We start from the raw sequence: 26,385 nt of genomic DNA on the forward strand, positions 1-26,385 counted from the left end.
CTCTAATTAAAGCACAAAGAGCACAGTTTTTGTAGTGCGTAGACCCTTTATACTATGAGCTGGCTGGGGACTTTGCCCTTATTTCCATACCTCTGCAAGTCACTGCCTGGTGATGAGGAAGTGCTGCTGCCTAGTTCTCTGCCTCTCCCTGTGAGGTCAGCAGGAGCTGCAGGCACTTGCCTTTCTATAGTCTTGAGTTAAAAACGTACTGGGACAGGGTACTCAGGCTTCACTTTTTGCTATTGAATCTTAAATTTATCTAAGTTTAAACTGATACATTCTTGTCACAGTCAGTAACTGTGATGTAGAGATGACACAAGAGCAAGAGAAATTAGGTGATCATCTTGTATTTGAAAGGGGCAGAGGCTCTTCTGAAGCACAAGAAGTTGTTTGAGGAGGGGAAAAAAATCATTTTACAAGGGTATTTTTACATGGAACTTAGTTTTATTTAAGAAGTGCAAAGGAAAATGTTACTGAATTTGGTGCAGTGATTAATCTCTGTTTAGACCTAACAGAAATTTGTGCTGCTGTGCACAAACGTGCTGTGCTTGTGCTGTGCTGGTTCCACTGGGACTGATCTGAGAAAAACATTTCACCTTTTGGCAAGAAACTGATTAGGAGGCTTAGGACAGAAACGTCTGCTTGTGGCAACTTAGTCTTTAACTCATCTGGTTTTGTCTTTTTAAATCCAAAAGTTGATGCTGGAAAGGAGGAAATTTATTGAGTTGTGTATGAGCAAGTCTGATTTTTGTTTCCTCTCCTGTTGTTGCTGATGGCTACTTGATTTGGAAAGTGTTCAGTAAAGAATGTCAGACCATGCAGCTTATGGAGACAGCAGCTTGTATTTTCCTATCCAGCCTGAAGGACAGAGATGTCAGGTGTGCCCGGGTGAGGACTGTCTCACTGCACACTCATCTTTTTCAGTGCATGTCTGCTCCTGTGTGCATCACGTGGCTTCTTGCCTCCTCTGCTTGTGACCACAAAGCGTAGGAAGGAGTGTGTTGAATCAGTCAGAAATAGGAAGTGTATCGGAAATAAGAAACTAAACATCAGTCATGAGTGAGTAATGGATTGTCTGTCTCCAGCAGGGGATGAGGACACATACGCTAGTGATTTTGATCGTGGTGTAGCCATGACACCGTAATTAATGTAATATCAACTTTTCATCATGCCCTTTGTTTATGATCCCAAACTCTGTCCCGATCCTAAATTTTCTTCTGAGGTGTCGATATGCTCATGGAAAAGCCCAGTGAGAATAAAACAAAATGTGGGAGTGATTCTTGTTCCACCAGCGTCAACCTGAGAAATATATTTCACCTTTTGGCAAGGAATTGATTAGAAGTGTACTTATGAGGCTTAGGACAGAAATGTCTGCTTGTCTGAGGTCATCTGCAGTAGTCACCTGCCCAAGACCAAAGCTTGGGCCATAGTTTTACCGCTGTGCTTTGTACCTATATATTTATGCATGCATAATATGTTTTGACAACTCGATTTGTTTTGTTTGGAACTTTCAACTGTAACTTGGTGTATATGTAATGCAATGCAGATTTGCAGTTGTTGATAAATGCTAGCTTGTATATTCCCCTGAGAACCTGACCAGATGTGGTCACCTAATGAAGTGTTATAGGGTCTCGTGATTAAACTCTGGACTGGGATGTTATGCAGATGATTGGTACATACTCCCATTCTACCAGTAATGGGGTCTTTAGAAAATCAAACTGATCAGGCATTTCACCTGTCTGATTACTTCCATATCTGAGCACTCCCTCTGCCGTGATGTAGGGTAAAACATTCCTTTCTTGGGAGAGGTTACCTCTTTCCCCAGTTACATTGCTGAAACTGTGCCCACTTGCAGCATGCAATGAGTTTAACTCGGTCCTACACCAAAAGGAACTTCTCAAGACAAAACCATATATTTTTACATTTGCCTTCTGTGGTTCTGCAGGGTTTCCTGGTGCATTCTTAAGGAAACTTAGTGTGAACTTACAAGCTTAGCATGTGGTGTTTTCACACCTTCAGAAACTATTTTGTGTGATGCCATTGCAGCAGCTTCTAGATTCTTGACAACTGAAGTAGCTGTCTTTATGTTCATCTACCTGTGAATAGTGTGCATGCAATTTGATAACTGTAGAATATGCCTCGTATATATGCCTTTGGGTGGTGTTAATGACAGCAAGAGCTGGTTTAAGTGTACAATCCACTGGGAGCTCAACCACTCTTGAAATGTAGTTTTCAGAAGTATAGTCAATAATATGCTCCAGTATAGATTATATCTTATAATTGCTATATGGAAAGACATGTTTTCCCGTAAAATATTGTGGCAATCTCACTGTCTAGGTTTTTTTAATCCCACTTTTGCTATCGTGTTACAAATGCAACCAGGAAAGTAATATGTTGGAACTCTTTTGTATTTCCACATGTATAAACCGAGCTGTGTTGGTTATGCAACACACATAAACATTTTCTCGTGTTCAGCTCCCTGAATAACATATAAAGGGTTGCATATGCTAATTGTATTTTAAGTCTTTAATGGAGGGATGGAATACTGTAAGAGCATAATAAGGGATTGATAGTGGAAGGAGCAGCTGATTTCCTCTGTGGTGTGGCCTACTCAGCTCTGCAGGTCTGCACCCGCTAGAGGGACTGCTGCTTGTACCGCTGCCCGCAGAAAGCAGAGGCATTGCAGGCCCTTCAGGGTCTTTTATGAAGTTTTAAAACTTTGAATGACTGACTCTGATTAAATCATCTAAAGAGTAAGTCTTCAAGCTGCTTCTCAAAGTGTAAAATCTTTGGGCATATAGTGCTGTTCTTCCAGGTCCAAACACTTTTAGTGAATTTCCTTACTAAACGTTATTTTGCTTTTCTTGGTTGTTTTTTGTTTTGTTTTTAAAATATTTTCTATTCTCTTGATTTATCAGTCCACATTTTCCAGTATGACATTGCTGGGGATTAATTTAGAATTGTTTTGTCAAGGAAAAAATATTGTGTGTCTTTATGTTTGGAATAAGTTATGTTTTGCAACCATGGTGCCAGTGAATATGGTAAATTAATCAGTTCTTGTGTTCGCAAACGTCATTGAGCTGTGTTCCTCCTTTCACTAGGAGATGGTGAGCTTTGGGTAAAAGTCATGTAAGCTCATAGTCGTTATGATAAAACTTCCAAATGTATCTGTTTTCTCTTGTTTAGCTGAGGGATTTTTTCTGTTTGTTCAAGTTGTGTGTTCCTGATCTGCGCATTTTTTTTTTCTTAATTACAGAAACATGAAAGAATACAGGGAGTCCTGCGTGACCATGGTGAATACCTGGACTAATTAAGTCACTGGCTGGGTACTGGGAGAACAGCAAGGTAAGCAGTCAGGCCATGCCAGCAGCATTTCTTGTAATCTGCATGATTGTATTTCAACAAAGCCTTAGTGCTTTCAGATACTAAATTCATAACAAGTCGGGCGAAGACAAATAGCCTGCAGGTTTGAATGCAATAGATTTACTTTTAGTTCAAAGCTTTGGCAAGCAAGCATCTCTCTTTTCCTTCCTGCGGAGGAAAAAAGTACAAGTTCTGCCGTGGTTTTCTTTTTTTAAAAGGCAATATCTCTGATTTCAAGAATCGATTCAGGAGCAGAGCTCAGCTTCCTGGGCTGACCCTAGGGAGGGCTTGGAGGAGGGGTGGAATGCTTCAAAAACTTAGCTGATGAAAAGGCATGCTGTTTTGTGGATGCCTCCCAGAATTGTTTAAATCTGTGTGTGTGTGTGCGCGTATGCGCGCGCCGGTATGAAAAGAGAGAGAGATCTCCATGACAACTGGCCTGGCCAGTCTGTGTGTTCTCTGCAATCATTTTAGCTGGAATCAGTGCTGCGAAAGGTCATATGAAGGAGTTGTGGGAAGCACAGCAGGTATTAGACGCTAAACAACCGGTTTTGTGATTGCCTCAGATAATAAGACAGTTTTGTCTGGGAAATACGGTTCTGAGAATGGAGTGGAAAGGGAAATGCTCCAAATTTCAGGTAACAAAATTTGACTTTTAAATATTATTTCCTCCCATTTTAAAGTTTGGTGAGTTGTTTTTTTTCTGTGGTGTTTACTCCCAGCAGTGTGTCTGAGCAAGGTTGGATTCTCGAGCTCTGGGGAATGATGTCACGCGGCAACAGTTGGATTCTATTAGCCAGGGAAAGAGGAAACATCCTGCATTTTGGGGGGGGAGGAAAAGACATACTTTGGCTCTTTGTTGAATCCTGTGCAAAGACTGCAAGAAGTGCTTAAAAAAAAAAGTTTTAAATAAATTAATTCCCAGAAAATATCGTTTAGAACCTAGGCAACACCAAACTTTAAACCACTGCAATAGTTACTCCTATATGCAAGAAAATAACTATGGAAGTGTTACAGAATTCAGAAGATATTTCTTCTTGGATGCTCTTATAGTTATCTTTAATGGGAAAATTAACTGAACTGTAATTAAGTAGAGGATTTGGAACCTTTAGCAATTGTTTGTAGAATGTGCTGCTAAAGAGTTTCTTCTGGGTTGGACTCTGTCTCAAACTGCCACTTATGAATAGATGATGCTGACAGCATTGTTCTTAATAAGGTTTTCAGCTTGGACTGTTTTTCAGTTTTTCATAGCTTTAAACCAGCCTTTTTGGGGTATTGTAGGAGGGGAAGAAAGCAGAAAGCTAATAATTTCAGCAATTTGAAAGAGGTTTTTTTTCCCTCTTTCTTCAGAGGTGTTTGTTAAATGCTATATTTAACACAACACTAGGATAGCATGCATAGAATTTTAAGCAGAAAAATACCTAATAATTAGTGTACAACTGCTATGTCCTAATGAAAATACTTAGAAAATGGATATAACCCTGCTTCCTCGAACATCACAAAAATACACCGTACTGATAATTATGATGTAAAGATTAGGTCACCTCTGTGTTGTTTAAACTTCCCTCTAGCAGATGCTTGTTTCTGCTTTTATTGCTGCTTTGCTCCCTTATGTGCATTTCAGGCATGATCCAAATCTTGCCGGAGCCCATGAGAGTTTTTCCTGTCAACTTCAAAGGGCTTTAGATCAGCCCCTGCCTGAGAATTTCTCAGCCTCTGTTTCAGGGCTTTGACTGCAGGACCAGGCCACAGGCTCTCTGCTTGCTTTCTTGAACTTTACAAACAGAAGGTCTTTTGTATTCCCCTAAACAATGCCAGACACTGCTGGCCTTTAGTTAACACAGGCTGGAGATAATGGTGATGCTTATTTCTACTTTCTCCTAAAATCATCTTAAAGAGGGAAAGTGCAGTGAATGGAAATTGGATCCTTCTATCCCACCTCCCCTCCTCATAACTGATTGTTGTTTAAGAGTTTGTGTGTGTGCAAATTGTTCCTTCCTTAAAGAGTAGTATTGGCTGTGCTTCAGGGAGGAAGAGTTTAGGGGGAAAACACTGTCCTTGGTGTGATCTGCCAGTAGAGCACTCATGAGAGAGAAGCAGGCAGCTCTGGAGCAGGTAATCTGTCTACACCATGGATACAGAACTGACAGCTGTCATCTGCAGACAACTGATCAAACACTTTGTGTCCCCCTCTTGCCTACCAGATTTGACCAGCTTGATTGTATAAATAAAATACTGCTGTGAGTGAAAATCAATTAGAAACCCAGTTAAGTGATTGGAAAAAAGAAGAATTTTCTTTTTTGGTTGGGAGCAGTATAATAAAAAATCCCATTCTTGACTAGAAATTAAATACCTGTAGAGCTGCTGTGTTGATTCAAAAGATTCTCTCCCTAAGAAGGAACACTGTGATGAGTACCCAAGTTTAAGGCTCATTTGTGGGAAAATGCTGTCAGCCCTGAAATGTCTGAGATAGACAAAGGTCATCTTTTCTGGAGCATCTTTCTTATTAGGAAAGGCTATGGGACCTGGGAATGTTGAGCCGAGAGGAGAGGAGACCGAAGGAGGACCTCATTAATACAAGTGCTAAATACATTTAAATACAAGTATTTAAGAGGTGTATCTCAAGAGGATGAGGCAACACTTTTTTCTGTAGTGTCCAGTGACAAGGCAAGCAGTAATGGATAAAAGCTGGAACACAAAAAGTTCCACTTAAACATTAGGAACAACTTCTTTACTGTAAGTGACAAAGCCTTGGCACAGGCTGCCCAGGGAGTGTGTGGACTCTCCTTCTATGGAGAATTTCAAAACCCACCTGAATGTGTTCCTAAGTGACCTGATCGAGATGGATCTGCTTTAGCAGGGGAGTTGGATTAGATGATCTCTAGAGGTCCCTTCCAACCCCTGCCACTTTATAATTACGGTTTTCAAATTCAGAACCACTACTCACACCGTGTTGCTGCTGGTGACTGTATGCTCACATTCTGTCTGTGGAGTGTCAGTGGCTATGAGTTTTCTAGAGAGATTAAGGTGGGTTTTTGGATAGGATTAGTCATGTCCTGTCTTGTTGCACTTAGAAGGAAAGTGAAAGGGCATGATAGAAATATGTTTTTCTTCTCTCTCCTTATCTAATGAGTAATTTTTATATTCTGAGTTGCAATGTTTTAATTGCTCATTTTATCTTACATAAGATCATTTTTTGTGTAATTACTGATATTCCCTCTATACGTAGGTTGACAGTATACGTTTCCCTGTTGTCAGTTGCAGTGAGTTTGAGGTTAATTTCTATGTTGACATATTTGTCTTTACTACTTGGAATTACTCTGTTTTGTTTGCAAATGGGCTGAGGCTAACTGGAAGCCTGGGACTGACTTTGTCTGTATCCTGCAATACTTGATTCTGCCTTCACTCCTGTCTTGAAATAACTTCAGTCCCTTCTGTTTTTCTTCTTTGAAAAAGTGCATGAGATACTAGGGAAAAATAAACCAAACTGTACTTATTTCCAGTTCAACTCTTTTCTTTGAGGGCTGGGTGATCTTCAGGGTACCAGGTGTTACAGTTGTGGGCACATGCACCTTTAAATTCTTAAACATGAGATCAGTATTCTCCGTTTGTAACCTTATGCTCACAACAGATGGAAATCACTGATTGAAAACAACAGTGCTGCATTTTTTAGAAGAGCTGCTCCTGAGGATGCTCAAATCTTTCCTTATTTTCTGTTAGTTAGTTTCAATTCCAGCAGTGTGAACAACTACTTCTCGCAGTTGTTTCCTCTCATCTACTGTTTTCTGATCGTGATGGCTCCGAGTGACTTTCTGAGGTGTAAAAGAATTTATTCTCAGCAGCTGACACTGGATGTGAATTTTTATTACAACAGGAACTTTGAAATGATTGTATTGTCATTCTGCTCTGCAGTGCAGGCTATCATTAATGCTAATCAGTAATCTGTGCTCTGCATTTGCATCTTTGACCCAGTTACTTTGCTGAACTTAACACAGTTGCTAGTGTGACACAAAGCAGACTCTTGGCACAGCCCTGATCAGAGGAGAGAGAGATCTGGTAACTTTCACACAGATCCATTATAATTAAGGCTTCCGGTCTGGGATTTAGACTTCTTTCTCTTGAAAGCTTGAGAGGCTTTAAAAAATATTTTTCAGACTACAAATGAATCTATTCCTGGTAGAGGCAAAGTCTCCTGAAGGTAAAAGCTGTAGGCAGACCTGGAAGAGTCCAGTGCTGCTCTTGTTCATTCATCAGACTTTGCAAACTGCTTTCATTTTGAGCGCTGTTTGAACAGAGCCTTCCAGTTGTTCCTCAGTTTCACGTGATAACAACAGAGTCCTCTAAGTAGCTGAAGGAGTGTTGCACAGTTGGCTTTTCTCCAGTGCCAGCTCTTATTCTGAGTTCAAGCCTCATGTAGCATTAATCCTCTCTGCCCTCTTGGTGCCGAAGTGACTGAGACTGTTCAAGCGAGTCCCATTTCCCTGTCCTGTTGGAGGTAATGCTGCCACCTTGAACCCTTTTTTTCCCCCAATTCTGTTGCAATTTGATGACAAGAAGATGAATCAGAGACTAAAACATCTGCCAATGGCAAGAGTGCAATTTGGCATTCCTTGTGCAGTTGGCATCCAAAGGATACAAGCTGTCAAATTATCCACGTCCCTGGTCCAGCTGAGCCTGTTGGTTTATGACCAGAACATCCCTCCCCTCTTTAAAGCATGCTTGAAAGTTAAAAGGCATCACTAAGCATTAATCACATTATGGACATGCTGAGGGCAGTCAGACAATTTTTACAGTCCAATACCTAATGAATGCAAGGCTATTTCATGCCTTCTTGGTAGCGAGCAAAAAGTGATTTGAGAGCTGCAGCACAAGGGAAACATTTGCAGCTGCACAATTTGCATTCCCATGTTTCAGTCTTTCATAGACCCATGCAGATCTTCTATTATTAGGTTTAAAAGGAGAATAGCTGGTAGCTTATTAATTAATTTGTGTGCTGTATTCTAGGGAGAGTTTTATGACTGAGTTGTCAAGAGTGGCAAGCCAAGAAAGTATTGACTAAAGTTACAAAGAAAAACCTCTGATGTAGAGAACAATCCTGTTTATCCAAAAGATTTGTAGAAGACAAAACCATCTTCATGCCACTGTGTTTTCAACATGTTCAAACCTGTGCTGGGGAGGCGAGAACCTGAACAACTCAGCCTGTTACTGAGAGAGCTCCCCAGGGGTTTCCTGGCATGTGGTTGCAGGAAAAGGGGACATACTGCAACTCAGTCTTCAGAAACCTGCCTAAAAAGAATTTTAAGTGGCTCATGCTGGTTTTGGTTTTTGGAGAAGTGTCAAGTTGGTTTCAGAGAGAAGAGTGAAAAAACCCTCCAGTTTCAGACAATGGACATGCTTTGTGTCATCAGCTGATGCTCTGGCTTAGAGCTGCTCCACTTTGCTAAAGACTGGATTTCACCATTGTACTGATCCTGCCACACTCATGCTTGGGGCAGCAGATTGGCTTTTTGGGGTGTATGAAGACCTAAGAGCACATATGCCTTTTCTAATGCTTTTTTATTAGCAGCAGCACATGACAGTAGGTTGCCTTTAGAAATGCACACTTCATGTCCACGTGTCTGGAGCTCTTTGTGTGGAGACGAGAGGGCTTCTATACAAACTAGTCGTACAGGGGACTCAATCAGCAGGTTATAATCTGTTCTGTGCCAGTCTCAATGGAATAGTATAATATACTGTCAAATTTGGCATTTGCATTAAGTTCTGCTTTTCTCTCCTGTGGAGACGTTATCCAGTTTTCTGCCGAGACACATCAAGAGCTAAGGTCCCTGCTGTGTTTTATTTACTATTGGCTGACATGCATGGACAGTAGAAAACAAATGTAAACATGACTCAGTGCTGTGTACTACAATAGCACAGAATAATTCCTGGGGATTTATGACCATCTGGCAGACCTAGGCAGCCAAGAGGCAGCCTGAGGTCATCAGCTGCAGCACCTTGTCAGCAGACCCCAGCACAGTTCCTGTGCCTGTGGCACTGATGGCTCTGATAACATGGGCATACCTACTTGTTCTAAAAGTATGGCCAGATCCTTAGACAGTAGAAGATATGAAGCAAGTGGAGTTATGCTAAAAGTTCCCATGAATTTTCTAGAAAATACACCCAATTCCCATTCTGCATAGGGCAGACAGATGGCAAAGTGGCCATTTATCCTTAGATTTCAGGTGTCAGTCAACGGCTGCTCTGGTCAGGCTGTGTGGTGTTCTGAAGTCCTGAATAAATGGCCTCATTACTCTTTCTCCACCTCAATAAAATTTTCAAGTGCAAAACCAGGCTGCATTAGGTGAAGCTCTCTTGAGGATCAGCCTCTTGCAAAGTTGTATCAGATGTGTAGTGTCATTTTGATATTGCTGGTGAGATATGTGACTGCCTACAGTATCAAAGGACATGGGCTTACTGTCCTCTGACATCTTGTAGAACGTGTGCCTCTCAGAGACAAAGAGACAGGGCAGACTCCAAAGTGAACTGCCACTGGTTCTGAGAAGGATAAGTTCCTGATGCCTGAATTGGTGCCAAATGATGTGCTAGCTTATGGGAGTGTTAAAATGTTTACTATTAAAAAGATGATTTGTCATGAGAAAAAGAGAAACCTGTTGCTTGCAGTGAGGAAACAGTCAGCTATTCTTGAGTTTGGGTAGAAGAGGGAGATGCTAGGATTAGGTTAGAGGAAGAGTGGAGAAAAAAATAGAGCTCATCACCTGTGAAGAAGGAAAAAAATCTCTTTAAAAGGTAATTATTCTTCTGCATGAATGGTTGACTTCCTGCAAGGTGGGCAGAAGTGAAGCAAAATCAAGCCCCAGACTTCTGGTTCAGCATTTAACACTTACCACTTGAACATTTGCTTACAATGTGATTTAAAAGCAGACCAACCAACCCATCATTGTAGAGTGGGAATCTTATAAAATATTTTTTTGGTGATATGGATAAATTATGTTCCCAGAACAAAACAGACTAGGTCACTTGTGGCAGCAGGGTGACTTTGAGAGCCTACTAGGCTGTTTCACTGCTGCTCACTACTGAACAGGAGCAGCAAATCTGACAGCTTGGACAGATTGCCCTTGTGACAGTGGCTCATTAACGATTGTCATGTTGGTTATGTTTCCATGACAGCTTCAGGCCTGACAAATGTGACAAAGCTGTGTTTTTATCAGCAAATCCCCTAACAAATCCCCTGCTGGCCCTAGTCAGGAAGGCATATGGGTAAGAGGAGAAAATTATTCTTTCTGCCCTTTGTTACTGACTGATTCTGTTTGTGTGTGAAGCAGCGATCTAGGACTAATTTGCAGTACCTCCTGTGTGGGACTGAACCAGGGATAAATTAATACCTTTTTCCATTTGTTAAGAAGTTATATTAATTGTTTGGGTGACCAAAGAAACGGTAAAAGTCAGAATGAGGTTTTGGGGAATGGAGCGGAGCACTGGCTTGGGCACCTCTGAATCAAACTGGCTTTTTTGCAGAAGGGTTGAGCATTTTGTGCCTTTGAAATGTCTTGTTTGACACAAGATAAAGCAATCTACAACTGTTATCTGTAGCTTATCTGTTAACGTGTTGTATGCCAAATCACACTCATACATAAATTGAGAGAAAAAAAAGGATAAAATTTAGACACAGAGATATCTTTCTATTCTATTGTGAATGTGTCCATCTTGAAATCTGTCAGGATCTGTAACATAAATATTTGCTCCTTGTATACAGGGAAGGTAAATACTAGTTAAAAAAATTAGATAATATGACATAAATAAGAAAATGGTGAGGATCCAGAGCTTTATGAAGTATAACATGATTGCCTTTTCCTGAATAGAGTCAGGTCTGCTTACAAGCGTTCAATCTATCTCTACAGGGAATTGCAGACAGGATGCAGCTTTGCTAATATTGGCAGGTATTGCAGTTTATTTTAACTGAAGGGACAGACCCTGGGATTCCATATCAGAAGGTCACGAGGTTGAATCCTGGTTGTACACGCCACTCTTGTGTGGTTTAGCAGACAGATTTGTGTGTGAGCATGTAACAAACAGTATGTGTATTATGAGTGAATTACTGCTCACCTCAGCTTTCTGTATTAGCCAAGTCCAAATAACAAAACTCTTACCAGGAACACTTTCTGTCTAAACCAGGTAGAAACTTTTGTTTGGGAGATCCTAACTTTGCCCAAGAGATATTCCCAATAGAGTAAAGGCAAACCCACTTAGTTCAAGACAATGTTCTGGGACTGACCATCCCCTTCGGCTGCAGCAAGCCTGGCATGGGCAGTACTGAGTAACTCCCTGGCTTGAGATTTCTGCTATTAACTCTGAGATAGGAAATGGCATGTCAGCTGATCACTAGTGCACTGTTGTTTACAGTGCCAGTTATGCCATTCTAAACTTGAAGGTGATTCCTTTGACTGAAGTACACACAGGCAAATATATTTATTTTAAAACATATTTAACATAATTATATGGTTATTGCTGTAAATTAAGTCAATGCTTTTCTAAGCATTGTTGTGAATTCTAGGCAAAACTGTCAAGTGAAACATGTGAATCCTATTTTACAGCTTATGCCTGCTAGGTGCAGAGATGTAAGCTGTATAAAAAGAAAGCTGAGATATACCTTAAAGATAAAATTGTGCATATACTAATGGAAAACGTCTACTCTTCTGATCTCTGTGAGAACAATGGCAGAGAGAGGCCACAGATCACCTTTAACTAATCAAGCATAGTCTCTAAGAGAATGAAAGTCAAGGGATGGATATGTGTTCTCAAAGAATGACATATACCTCTGCATAGCTGGGTGTTTTGTGAGGGAATACATTTTTGGTTTACATTTTTAAGCAAAAGCAAATCTCTGTTTTCAGAAAAAGAGAAAAAACTTACTAAGAAGGGGAAGGCAATGCTTAATGGATGAAGTATTTCTCTGCAAGGTTTCAGATTCTATTGTGTCTGTGGCATTGAAAGTAGAAGAGGCATCATTCAATGACAGATGATCAAAGGACTTGCTCAGAATCTTGTGCTGCATGAACTTTGTGGTTAGCCTGACTGACATCAACATGTCTGTTTCCACAACTTCAGTCAGACTTCAGTGGGCAGCCAGTCAGCGAGGACAGACCCAGCCATAGGGTACCTTGCAAAGGGAACCTTTGCCACGAGCTGAAGGGGACACAGATACGTAACATCACCGATTGTATTGTATATTCTTCTTCAGAAGTACAGCAAAATAAAGTGTTAGTTGACTTATGAACTTTAGTGCAAAATTTACTTCCTTTTCTAATAACAATCAGTCACAGGAAGGTACCTCTTCCATTGGACGATTCTGAGATGCAATGATGGTGTAAGAAGCTGTGTGAAAACATCATAGCAAACTGGGGCTGCCATTGTGTGTGAAGAGAAGCTACTCAACTGAGACTAACATTTTAGTTTTTGTTTGCATAGTGTTCAGTATGATAAATCTTAATCTGTGGCCTAGTTTTTGATGTAGTGGGTGTAATAATAACTGGATTAATAAAAATCAAGCCTGATATGCATCACTGTGAAATTGAGTAGAATACTGCCTTTTTCAAGCTGTAACTCTCCAAAAGATAGATGCACATTGATTTTGAAGAGCCATTAATTTGATTAAAATGAAGAGGGAATGAATTAATGTATATCCATTTAATCATTATTTTTTCCAAATCCTGTTACTAAAAATGCGATACTTACAAAATCACTCCATCCTATATCTCAATGGGAAGTTTGCATTTCTAGTGTGTTTCTGTAGCCAGCACATTCCTGCAGACAGGGCAGTGGAAAACCAGCTTTTTAGAACTGTGAAAAAGTGCTTTGTTTCTCAGCTAGCTGCATCCTAGTTTGGAATTTTTATTCTGCCTTTAAAATCTTTCCCCAGAAAAATGAGTCTGAAGCTCAGGCAGTATTCCCATACAAGTGACAGAGTCATCTTCCGTGGGAATTGAGGGATTACTGTTGCCTGGAGTTGTGGTCTTAAAGACTGAGATGAACAGATAGTTAGGCATTTGTTGTAAATTTATATTATACCACCCATTATCGTTTTGTTTGAGTGTAGTCATACATGTAGTATCAGCCATAATGAAAAATTGTGACACTCACAAGGAAAAAGATAGAGAATTATTATTCAGGCTGCTGTAATGCTAGTCCTTTTAGTCCTTGTAGTATCATATTCTAGAGTAGCCAGAGAGCAGCCTAAATGTGATGACCAAGTTTAGAGGAAAAATCGTTCTTTGAATTCACAAATGTCCTCTAAAGTCACACAAGATCTGTTGATGTATTTGAGCACTCAATTGCACAAGGAAATATTCAAATTTTAGGAAGCACTCTGAAGTTCCATTGAAATAAAAGTTAATTTGATTTGTTGATGGATGTGGCATTTCCACTAAACAGTTCAATACGTGGAAATCTCCTCTAACTGCACTTTTTGGGTCTGAAGACAGTGTTCTCAGAAGCCTTAATGTCCCACTGACTTCAGAAATGTTGAAGTCTGGAGTGCTCTGGAAGCAGAACTCAAATCCTCTAAGCACCTTTGCAAGGTGAATCTATGTGCATTCTCTGCATTCTGCTGTGAGCTAAAATACTCTTTAAAAGTTTCTGAAGTCATCTGTCAAACAGAAATGGCATTTACTTTTTTTTTTTTAGATAGGAAACTTCATTTTCAAATTGGCAACTATGTATCCATTTCACTAAGGTGAGAAATGTAAACAGTTCACATGTGAGATGGAAAGAAAAATTGAAACCAACTTGTCCTTCTGAGCTGTGCAGAAGCTGGCTCAGCAAAGGTAAAGTGCATCTGTTTGGGAGTCATGGTGCTTTGAGCAGCATTCCTTCACAGTTGTGAAGCTGAAGAGCAGTCAGATGATGAAAAGAGATGAAGAGAAAAACAAAAGTAAAGAAAGCAAAAGGGTAAGGGGAGAGCATCTGTACCATACAAATGAAGAGACAGATTTTCTCTTTCCCCATCATCAACACCTCCCAATTAATACTCTTTTTGAAGTAGTTTGTGATTTATAGTTAAATTTTAAGTTTCCTTTACTTAAACATATCTAGATGGATAATATACTTGAAGTTTCATATCTGAGGCTATATTCATAATCCTAGATATTCAGGTAAAGGTAAATGTGACAGAGATCTTTGTGAAGGATTTGACTTGCCCCCTACATTAGTGGTAATAGATCTGTGATGTATGCAGAGCACCAGATCAAGTCTTGGCAAAACTGTCTATGAGTAGGTGACTATCCAGATTTTTTCTTCTTCCACTTTCCCTACATAAAAAGGAATATATCCAAAAGGGCTGTGCAAAGTATTGTATTCAGTTCTTTTCTCAATCTGAAAGCTGTTAAAGGGTGGGAAAGAAATAGCCTGCACTTCCAATTGTGGGAAAGAAGTGAAGACGAATGCCCTGAAGGGTAAGAGGTGTGTAAGTCTTTGGAGAAGTGAAAAAAGGAAAGACTTTAAAAATAATTGAATAATTAGATCTCATTCAAGCGATGATTCATAGCACTTGGTCTTGGCAGTCTTTGGACAGAAACTTTGGAAGAAGCAGCAGCCAAGAGGTGAATGGAAATGCACCACAGCTCTTTTGGCATATTGCCTTCCAAAATAGATGGTGAAGCTGCTTCTGATGGAACTATAGCTGCTGTGCTAAAAATGTTTCTTAGTCTCAAACAAAGCCACCCAGAGCTGAGTTTTAAAAAGCTATTCTGCAGCAACTGTATTCAAAGCAGGGTTCATTTTAAATTGTCATCCATCCTGTAAATCATCTCTGATAGTGTCAGTTAAAGAGACTTTGAAAACTTGAAGGATCTGGACTTATTCACTATACATGTTATAAGGTGATAAAGTAGATAAAAGGAAAGAATGCAATGCAATGGAGATGTGACGGTTTTACACTGGACAAAACATGTGCTTATGAAATTGACAGCTTTTTACTGGCATGTGAAAGTTTGGTTAATAGTTAAATTAATAAATTTTACTGCAAAAGAATTCTATATCTGATGGGTGTCATAATTTCCTTTATACTTCTTTTGAAGCTTTTAACTTATGTCTAGTTTCTACTTCTTCATCTACTGTGGAAATCTGATTTGTGGTGTTGTATGAGTGTATACTGATCAAGTTAGAGGTTTACAGTGCAATATGCTTTATGAGAAAAAGAGTATTTAGAAATATGTTAAATCACAGATGGGATTGCTTGGACTGGAGGACCATGTTACCAATATTAAGGGGTCTGAGCCTTTTCCATTCCCAGAGGTGCATATTGTCCTAGCCCAGGAATTGTGAGGTTTTGGTGGGGTTTTTTTGGTAGGAATTTAAATTGCTTTTATTTTGTAGTGTCAGATGCTTCTCTCATGTTGCTGTATGCAGAGAAATATTGATGAACATTCTGTCAGCTCTGTTGCAATTTTTGGTCTGGTCCTTTAATCAGAGAGATATTTTAATACACTGTGGAAAACTGGAGACATGCTACAGAAAGCAGTGAGCCTGTAGATTAAAATTGGTCATACTGACCAGTGTTGTTAGATCTCAGTTTCCCTTTAATTTGAACATCAGAGGATAGTGACTCCCTAGAAAGCCTAGGGACATTCCTGAAGCTGCTCTGAAGATGTAATTGGTGTAAATAACTCTGTAACTTTGTGGCACAGCTCAGCTGCAGAATATGCAATGAGTGGGAAGCTCTGGTTATTTATTTTGGGAGCAGTTGTCAGGGAGCATTATGATAATATTTCACAGGAGTAACAGAGCCAGCCTGCTCTATAGACAGTTCAGTGGTGAGTTAGAAGCAGAACTGAATTAAGTACGTTTGAGCCCCTGCTTACGCTGTTACTAAGGAAAGGTCCTTTCTGATGCCCTTTCAGCTTAAACAGTTGAAGCTGTGTGTACACAGAATCTTTCCTTTTCTTTTAGTCAAATGATGCATAACTGGACTTGTGTCTCCAGGCAGCTGGATTCTGCTGCGTTTTCCCTTTTATGGATGGGTGATCCTGGTTAAGAAGTCTGCTAATCTCCATTGAATTTGACAAGGAGAAGTATCATTTTGAAACTTACAAGTGCAGTGCTGTGATAAGTTGTGGTGCTCTAGTTGAACATGAAGATAAAATTCCTTCCAGATCTTGTGTTCAAATGGAACAGCTTATGAATGGAAACACAGTCCTTGGCTTGTATTTCAGCATTAGTCTCTGGTTTGGAATTGTGCTATTTCCAATAGAGACAAGGATATGTATTTTATAACCTTTCACTCTTCCCCTGTTCAGATTGTTCAAATATAAAATCTCCTGTGCTGGAGATGGTGTGGAGTATGTGCTGTAAGAAAAACATTTTATTTTTCGAAAGAAATAGGTTACTACCTATTGTCTGCAGCTTACATACTGTAAATAGCTTTATATTTGACTGAAGAACTGGCTAATGCTTAGAGATATCACAATTGTATTCTGCTTTATCTCCATTTCTCACTATCCAGGTCCTGTTTTGTGGCCATCATCTCTGCCTCAGCTCTGTCACCCCTCAGACAGAGATAACTCTGCTAGACTGCATCAGAGCCTTGTGTGTTGCTTACTATCATCTGATTCAATCGGATGTTTAGATGAAAACCACTAACTGTGGTAAATGTGAATTAGTATTGGTTATATTCAGGTAGACAAGACAAAAGACAATAATATTGTAGTTATCAAAGAAACCAGCAAATTAAAAGAAGATGTGCTTCAGCAGCATGTACTAGGAACTGAGGAGTCTTGGACTGAAGTCTATAAACTTTCTAGCCCCTGCTGCAGTGAAACAGCAGCTGAGAAATACATGCTTAAAAATGAAGAAGGAGCCAAAACCTCCTGTCAGTTAACATACTGTGGTTTCACCCACTGCTTTAAACCATTTAATTTTAAACCTCTCACATGGATTATGTTATAATGTTGACAGAAACAAAAATGAGTTGAGAAAAGAAAAGCTGAGGCGAAAAGTTTGAGGTGCGATTTTACATCTGTTAACTGGCAACTTGAAATGTTTCATTTTTAACTTCTCACTGATATTTAGAGATGCTGAGTTCCTATAACCTTGTCTGAGAAAAGATAAATTCTCTTTTAATGACAGATTTATGTCTGTCTTCATTCTTATTGGTTTTGCTAGATCATAGTTTTAAAGCATAGAAATGTCAGATTTTTTTTTTCCTTTGAGCGAATAAAAAATATTCTTGAAGTAACAGTGTGTGGTGCTTGGAGTAAAAGCTGAGAAATGGCCAAGAGTTTTAAAAGCAATTGAGTTGCACATGAGAGAAATAGAGGGATAGCGACAATACAAGCAGTTCATTTTGATCAGTTTGCTAGCAGTGCCTTTGTGCATATTGGGCAAGCAGAAATAGATGACTGTCTGTTAGACTCTCAAGTATGCTTGCCTACCTCTGCAAAGGATTTCATACTTCCTTGCTGTTTTGAAAGGGGTAGACTAGGTCTAGGAGTGAATTGTTTCATCCTGTCTCACCAACTGAGTTTAATCTACCCATACTGAAATCAGCAGTTACTTTGCATTTAGTCCCAGCACCTGGAAACGGAAGTTGTGTGTCCGATTTTCAGTTAATGCTAAAACTGCGAGACCAGATTATGATATTGTTGAGGAAGATTCTTCAGAAAACACTAATTTATTTTGGTCCATGCACCATGTTTGCTGCAAAATAGGTGAAAAATACTGCTAATTATACAAGGCCCATGTGTTTATTGGTATCAAGGAATTTCTTCACTTAGTTGACAAGGAAGTTTTGGTCTTACTTTGGCTTTACTAATTAATGAGATGTAGAAGCTTTGGCAAACTAGAATGCTCAAACAATCTTTTAAAATAATAATTACTTTTATTTTTAAAATAAAAGGGAAGAATTAAAAATGGCTCTGTAACAAGGTTTCTTACTACACAGAATAAATTGTGATAAAGCTATAACAACTAGTTAGTAGCATGAGCTGGACTGAATTGGACAGTACCTAAATTATGAAATAGACTTGGAATTCACTGAAATTAGAGACTCTAGGCCCACCAAGAATCAGTATCTCATGGAGTCCCAGGGAATAGCCACAAAGAAGAAACAGGAATAGTGTGTGACGAAAGGAGAGAGGAGCTCATTGGGAAATAAAGGTGCATTTTTGAGGTAAAAAAGCATAAACACAAAGTTATAAGGATATTAAAACAAAGTATTCTTTTCATCTAAAATTTACAAAAACAGAAGTAGGAAAGAGGTAGGTAGGCTAGTTGGCATGAGAAGAATGGTTTAGTAACCAGTGACTGTACAGAAAATGCAATAACTAAACTATGCCTTTATTCCCAAGGGAGCAAAAGAGGATGATGAGTACTGTTGACCTGATGGATAAGATTGACCATGGAGGCAAAGAAGTATTAGAATAAAGGCAGATGAAAACAGCTGGTCAAACAGCAAACCTTTAAGGGATAATGCAAATGTAGTATCTGTACAGGAGAAGGGGAAAATTGTGGGTTCAGTGATACTAATCATGATATATCAACTTGGAAGGAAAGGATACATGGAGTCTTGGAGGCAGCTAAGATTGCTGCACTGGCAGATCATTATTTTTTGTGTAGATAGAGGCATTACTTAATATCCTTTCCCTTTCAACTGATTATTATTTTAAATTTTGCTTGTTTTCATCTTCAGGTACTTTTACTTCACTGGTAAGGAGATGTGCAGTTAGCAAAGTGGGAAAGGATGTTGCAAGTCTTTGACTGAAGCTTTGAAAATTGTTACACAATTGAGATAAATTAGGGGAACCAACATGCTTATGAATTGTTCTCACGAGTGTTTTTTAAAACAAAGGATAGGAATCTGGGTCAAATCCATTTGTTAAGTGGTATTTTAAAATTCTTTTACTGCCAGAGCATTAGTTTAAGTAGTTATTTGTCCATACATTTTTATATTTGGTTTCTTAATGAAAGTACCAGTGCAATCTTTTTAATGTTTTTCGGTCTATAAACTGTACCTTAACTTTTCCAACAGAATTTTAAATCATAGATTTTTTTGAAATAAGTTCTTGAAGAATCCATTTATTGTCTGAGACAGGAGTTTTGTTGCTTATAATGCCAAAGAGAACTTTGGTTTCCACACTCCTGAAGCCCATGTTTTGCCTGTGTTCTAAGCAATTACTGAGGATTTTGGTGCAAAGAACAATGGCGAGAAAATGAGACTAATGGTGCTGATGAACTACCAGAGATCTGGACAGAAAGCAGGAGCTTGTTTTAGATTCAATCAGGGTAAAATTGCCTCTGTCATGTCCTTTGGACTATAAAACTGATGAGCTGCCTATCTCTCCGTCTGCTATGTCTATACAAAGCAGGGTTGCTGATGTTTCTGTCTATCTTCATTCATAACATATCCTTAGGAAGACTCTGCCTCGCCTCCCCTGCCACCTCATGTCTGTGTGGAACCTTTCATCTCACCACAACCGTGAATAGGGGCATATAATAAACCACCACTTGTCAACTAATTAAAAAGACTCAGCTTACTTGGCCAGTCTGAACAGGGCTTTTGGATCCCTTCAAAGTCAGCATTTCCCCCCTCCCAGTTCCTAGGTTGGTTGGTTGTTGGGTTTTTGGTTTGGTTTTTTTTTTGAGCTTGTAGAACTCAATGGTGCTGTTTAATGAAAGCCTTAGAAATAAGATCCAGACTAAAATACAGCGTCCCTTGGCCTCGGGTCCAGATACTTGAACTCGTTTTGATGACTACTGGATGCAACAGGGACTCTTAATGATTCAGGCAAAACTCTTGATTTCTAGAATAAAAAACGTCAGGATTCAATGTATCAGCATGAAGACTACATTTTGTGAGAATGTTACCACCAAACAGGCAGGTGTTGAATGGTGCACCTTTCCTACTTGGGAAGTACTGTCATCCACAGAAAATACTAATAGAAATGATGATTCTGATTTTGATTTTACTGAGCAAGCAGACTAGAGTGCATGATTTTTGTGTAAGATGATTTCATGGAGCTTTTGGGATCACAGCTGTATCACTAGAGACAATTCTGTAAATAAAAAGCAAGTGATCCCCAACTTTCTGGGCACAGTGTTTTTCTAGAACCCTGGTCATGTCCTTCCTCCATCTTCATCTCTCTGTAGCTATTGACTTCTGAAACATGAACTCATAATCTTAAACTCAATAACCAATTACAGAAGCAAGGCGTCTTCTCTACAGCCCTTTTATAGACAAGAGCATTTCTAATGTGGTCTTTGATTCTGGTTACATGGTTGGGTTTCTGAATGATTGGGCAAGTTAAACAGTAGCAACAACAGAAGATGGGGGTTTTGCAGTATGTGGTGCTAGGTAAAATAAAATTTCAAAAGTTGACAAACTTCTTTGCTTTACTTGTTTCACATAAACACATTGACTAAATTAGAACTGGATAGAAACACTTTTTACCTTGGCCTTGCTCTTGACCTTATCACTAGATTTTTCAGACAGATGCCTACTTTAAATCTTCTGTATGATCTATTGACATCAAAGTAATCTTGTTATCTAACAGCACAATGAATAATGGGACTTGTCTGAACCAGAGTATCTTTGAGATAAAATATTTAGCTGGCAAATAGCTTCTATTTCTTCCCATGAGAGAAAGAGAAGTCTTTATTGAAATAGATGTGCATCTCCTTAGCATAGGTAAACTACCTTGCTGACAGTATTTTGTAAGATTTTGAAAGATTTCTATAAGAGTTTAAAAGAGATTATTAAGGTATTTCCTCATGGAATTTGGACTTTGTGTTTCCTGTATATTTTCACTGGGTATTCACTTGTGGAACTACTCTGAAAAGATGCTGTATTGAAAAGGTTCTGTTTTGAGATACATACACTTCAAGTTTCCCTCTTCTTTTTTGTAAGAAACACAATTCCTTCCTGATACCCAAAAGTCTTATTCTGTGAGGTGAGAGTGAAAATATCTTCAGAAACATGAAGCTCAGCAGATACTCCCTTGAAGGTACCTATGCTGACTGCCTAGCTTGATACTTTTGCATTGAATTCATTGTCTGCTTAACGCAGATAACATCCAATTTATGTCAACTGTATTGAGGGTGATTCACCTTTTCAAAAGCACCTAAATGATTCATACAGTTGCATGCTATTGACTTTCAATAGTGCTTCTGCCTCTGAGTACACAAGCCATTGTTGGGTATGGGAATAGGTCTTCTGTGAAGTGTTTCTGAGAAGTGTATCTGAGTAGTGTTTGGTAGTTGCCTGGAGCAGTCGTGTCTGGTGGAAGTCCATGTTCTTTCAGCAAGAGAAGAACAGATGCTTTGCACCAAGTTAGATGAGTGGGGAGGAGATAAAAGCAGGAGCAGTGAAAGGTTGGAAGGAGTAGAAAACTGACTATGCATTACCTGAAGGGCAGATACATGCCCACAATATGCATTCCCCTCATGCTGAGCTGCTGAACTTACCTCTGGGATATTCAGCCCATGCTGTAGTTCCTGCACAGAAGCTCCGTTTGGTGCTTTGTAAAACTGCCTTTGAATAGTCTCCTTTAGAAACTACTGTTTGTGTCAGCAAATCAAATATTTACAAGTAGTTTGTGTTTTCTGTCAGGGACCATCTCTTTCCTTTTGGAGAGCATCTCTACATTGACATGAGTATACTGTACCTCTCACATAGCACTAAAACCAAATGTCCTTTCTAGCATTTGTGTGGCACCATTAAGCACCCAAAATACAAAACAAACCATCTCTCCTCTAAAAATTATGTATAGGGAAAGGATGGATACTTAGCATGGCAGGATGGATATTCAACATAATAAACCCGAAAATGCTGGACACATGATTGTGCATTAAATCTGCTTTAGTTATATAGGTTCAAGTGTTGCATTGTCATGTAAGAGTGTAGCCATAGCTAGCATCTGAAAGAACTCATTGTCAACAGTCTGTCCAGTTTCAGCTATGTTATTCATAAGATTCATTCCTCCCTCCAGCTGTTTCCACAAATTGAAAGACTTTATTTCAGTTTATAAATGCTGTTTCCCCATTGTTCATGCCTATAGCTATTTTCCATGACCAAATATTCATCCCTCAAGAAAAGAAATCCTGATCATATAAAAGAACCCATGTGGAGTGATTCTTTGAGGAGAAAGTCCAAAATGGCACAATATTGGAGTTGCCATCTGCAAAGCTTCAACAGCTGATATTTCTCTGTTGTCTATTTGTGGCTGGGTGGGGGTATTGTGCACAGAGCAGAGTATGAGTGGGGTGTGGTTGCATTACAGAAGGGTTTTCATTTTCAGTGTTGTGGCTCCAGTTTTCCCCTTAGAACTCAAAGGGTCAAAAATTGCTTCAGTGAGAACTGAATGGAGCAGCCGCTTGACAGTTTTGGTGGTTGTCATGGTTTAGGCCCATCCAGGAACAAAGGACACCTATCAGCCATAAGTACCAATGGCCTTTGGAACTCTCTGGACAAGGAGGGCTCTATTGCCACTTATGGTACTGGCCAAAACACACAAGACTACTTGACTTGGGAAAGAAAACAAAACTAAATTTAATCTGCCACCAACAATAACATAACAATCAGAAACATCCAACTAAAAAACCAATATAGAGTAGGGCAAATTATGAAAAGTGCAACCAGCCCCTCTAAGATCCTCTTCCTCTCACCGCTTCCCTCTTCCTGGGCTCAAACACTTGATCCTGATGTTGTAATTTCCCCCCCAAGCTGAGCAGCGTGGTGGTCAAGGAATGGGGACTGCAGTCAGTCTTTTCCTAATGGCTTCTGCTGCTTGTCTTGCCTTCAGAGTGGACTGTGTGCCAGTCATCCCCTGCTCCAGCATGGGGTCCCTCACATGCTGAGTAGTCCTGCATGGACAACCCTGATATGCATTTGTCTCAGGGGCTGCAACTTCTCTTCACTTGTCTTGGGTTGGGGTCTGTAACCGTTACCCTTCTGGCACAGGGTTGTCTTAGAGCTGCTGGCAACCATTAGTCCTGCCGTTACCCTCCATGGGTTGCAGGGATACAGCCTACGCTCTCGCCATGGGCTGCAGGGAGGTCTCTGATCTGATGCTTCTCTCTTCCTTCTCAGACTGTGGGGTCAACGTGGCCACCTCCATCTTGCCCTACTCTTCCATCTCCTTCTATGCACTACAAATTTCCCTTCTGAAATAGTGATGGCAGAGGCACCTGATTGGCCCAGCCAGGCAAGAGATGGATGCAAACCTAGAGCCAGGGGAGCTTTCAGGAACTGTTTGGAGGGGTACCACTGCAGCCCGTTACCAAGCAAAAGCAGCTTCACACAAACCCATCACAGTGGTATGACTACAGCATGAAGAGAGTTTATCACTCACAGAAACTCCAACTGTGTTAGCTTTTCAATATGAAGACTAATCAAATGGTTAAGAAAATGTCTGGAACAACACAGATAATACCTTGAAACTGCCATAAAATTAAACTGCAGATTGAAAAAAAGCCTTCAAACTTCAAACCATCTTCACACATGTATTTTCTTTAGAGCCCCACCTGGAGTGTAGCTACTGTGAAGATTCAACTAAAGTGAATTTTGTGTTTTTTACAGTGTTACACTTCGTAGGATCAGGAAAAAGGATCTTTACCACAACTCTTGCATCTAAAACATAGTATAAAGAAAACCTGTTGTATATGAATCTTCTACTGTGCGTTTGTCCTTCAGGTTAAACAGGAAAGGATTTGTCTGGGGAAAATGAAGTATGAGTTCAGATTATCACAGATATTAGGCACACACCAGAAAAGAGATACAGTTATTTCATCAGGAAACTGCAGGACTTCATGCTTTGTAGGAACCTGTGGATCCTGGTGCATTTATAAAACCTACACATTTCAATGTAAATCATCAGTTAAAATACTTCAGCCCCAAATTATCAGATGAGTAGATAGTCACAAAACATATTTGAAGTGTGTTCGTAATCTCATAAATCATTACCTTTTGGAGTTGTAAAAGGCATTTATTTTGTTCTAGCAGGACAATATCTGCTGTCAGTCTGCTTTTGCCCACTGTGCACCAGGCACAAGTATGATTCTATCTGTCTCTGTAACACAAATCACTGTCCTGGCATTATAAAAAGTTTCACAAGTAATTTACTTACCTTTTGGAGGACTAGGACAGAGTTTTGAATGAACTGTGGCCAAGTTTGTGGTATCAACTGGAAGCCATGTGGAATTTGGTAATAGAGACTTCATGCCAGACCAAACCGATTCATTTCTGTCTTGAATGTTTAGATTTGGTTATTAATCAAACCCAGCAAAAAATATATTCACATGAAGCTGAAAGTGAAGTGTTTCTGCATAATAGATTTTTTAAACTGTAATGGCCATATTTGCTCTATGATGGTGGCATTTTTAGTAGGAAAGCATTGTTTGTGCTCTCTGTGTATATTTTATTCTAGTTAATTTACATACTGGAAAACAAACTTTGTTTGTAACGTTTATTAACAAATTGTGTGTGTAGTATTGTGCATAACAGCATTTCTGTATCAAATAATTTGTCTATGTGTAGATGCACATTTTCAGTTTTCTGCTTCCTGGTATTGGAAAAACCAGCATGCGTACAAGTGAGCTGAAGGTGGAACAAAGAAGGAGTAGGAGACAGGAGAGAATTTTGTTTCTGATATTACCTTCTATGAACACTAGCAAAGAAGTGTTGAAACTAGAGGTTAGCTGATAGCTACATAAGCATAAACTCCATGAGAGCAGAGTAAAATATAGATTTGCCCTCTTTCTAGGTGAACTATGTGTTATGATTGATCATAACAAAATGTCTTTAGACATTTCTGTTTTTTGACAAGCTGTGTTGTTGAGTAGACAGGTGTAATGCTGAAGGTCAAGTTGATACAGAGTTACTTTTCCATAGTAATCACACATTAAAATAGACAAAATATTCTTACAAAGTGAGTCGATCCAGATCCAAATTAGACCTCTGCTGCTTTCAGCTTAAATCCATGAAAAAGAAGATGAATGCCAGCTCAGTGCTGGGGTGTATGGTGCTGCCACTTGAAAGTTTGCTCAAATATGGACTCCTGTGAGATGGTAAAACTTTGCTGTAGGCTCATTCACTTTTGGAGTGAGAGAGCACATGTGTTCAGATGATAGATTTTGCAACTTGTCCTTGTCTTGAAGAAGATATTTCCATATGGGTGCTATACTGAATTTACCCTACTGTGTGTGGAATGTTCTCTGCTTGGCAAGAGGCCAAAATATTCCCTGCAAGAGAGAAGGAGCTGAAATTATATCTGATCTGAGTGTTAATCTGTGTCCCTCAGGCTTATCCTGTGGCCATTTCTGTGTTGCAAGGGCAATGCTGGATATGCCTTTTCAATGAGATCATTGCAAAATAAAATTGCTTTTAAATTATATTTTACTCACAGTTTTAAATTGAGTTAAAGTAGCAAGACCAGTATTAAAGCTTTGGGTAGAAATGTTAGTGCCAGAGTGACACTCCAAATGCTGTCTGGATAAAATTAATCATTCACACAAATATTTCAAGTTCATGTTACACGTTTTAATATTGTTAAACATAAGTGATAGCACATTATGGCACTGCAGCCAATCTGGAAACAAGAAAGGGGACCTAATTGCTGAATGCATTGGCTACTCATTCTTGGACACATCCAGCTGAATGGAAGGGCATGGAATCATGCTTTCTTCTTGACACATTTTTGAGGCTGCATCCCCTTGTATCCTCTCCGATATTAGAGCTGTTAAAAATTCCAACGCAAACAGATAAGTAGGATTTGGAAAGAGTAAATAACTCATACAAGGTGCAGGGTGGGAGCAGATTGTACAAGGTCATGTGACGGGGTCTTGGTTGCAGGACTCAACGAGTGCCAGTACTTATCTCATTGCTCCTGTGGGTCTTGGTCCTTTCCAATGAAGACTGGAATGGTCAAGTCCATAACACTGATCTGCATCAGGTTTACTTCTGCTCTGCAAACTGTGAAGAAAGATAGTTCCCTCAGCAGAACTCACCAGTACAGTGGATCTATTCAAGCCTACATCTGG

The 26,385-nt window shown here is 39.5% G+C and overlaps 1 protein-coding gene across 1 annotated transcript in view; it reads left to right on the top strand.

The window, feature by feature from the left end:
* The window catches only part of DENND2B (DENN domain containing 2B), a 166,285-nt gene that overhangs the window by 34,214 nt on the left and 105,686 nt on the right, over positions 1-26,385 (top strand). The window contains exon 2 of the mRNA XM_061999277.1: positions 3,257-3,345. The gene's annotated coding sequence lies outside the window, so the exon portion shown is untranslated. The remainder of the gene's footprint in view (positions 1-3,256; positions 3,346-26,385) is intronic.

Source organism: Colius striatus, chromosome 7 (genome assembly GCF_028858725.1).
Source record: "Colius striatus isolate bColStr4 chromosome 7, bColStr4.1.hap1, whole genome shotgun sequence".
Taxonomy (NCBI): domain Eukaryota; kingdom Metazoa; phylum Chordata; class Aves; order Coliiformes; family Coliidae; genus Colius; species Colius striatus.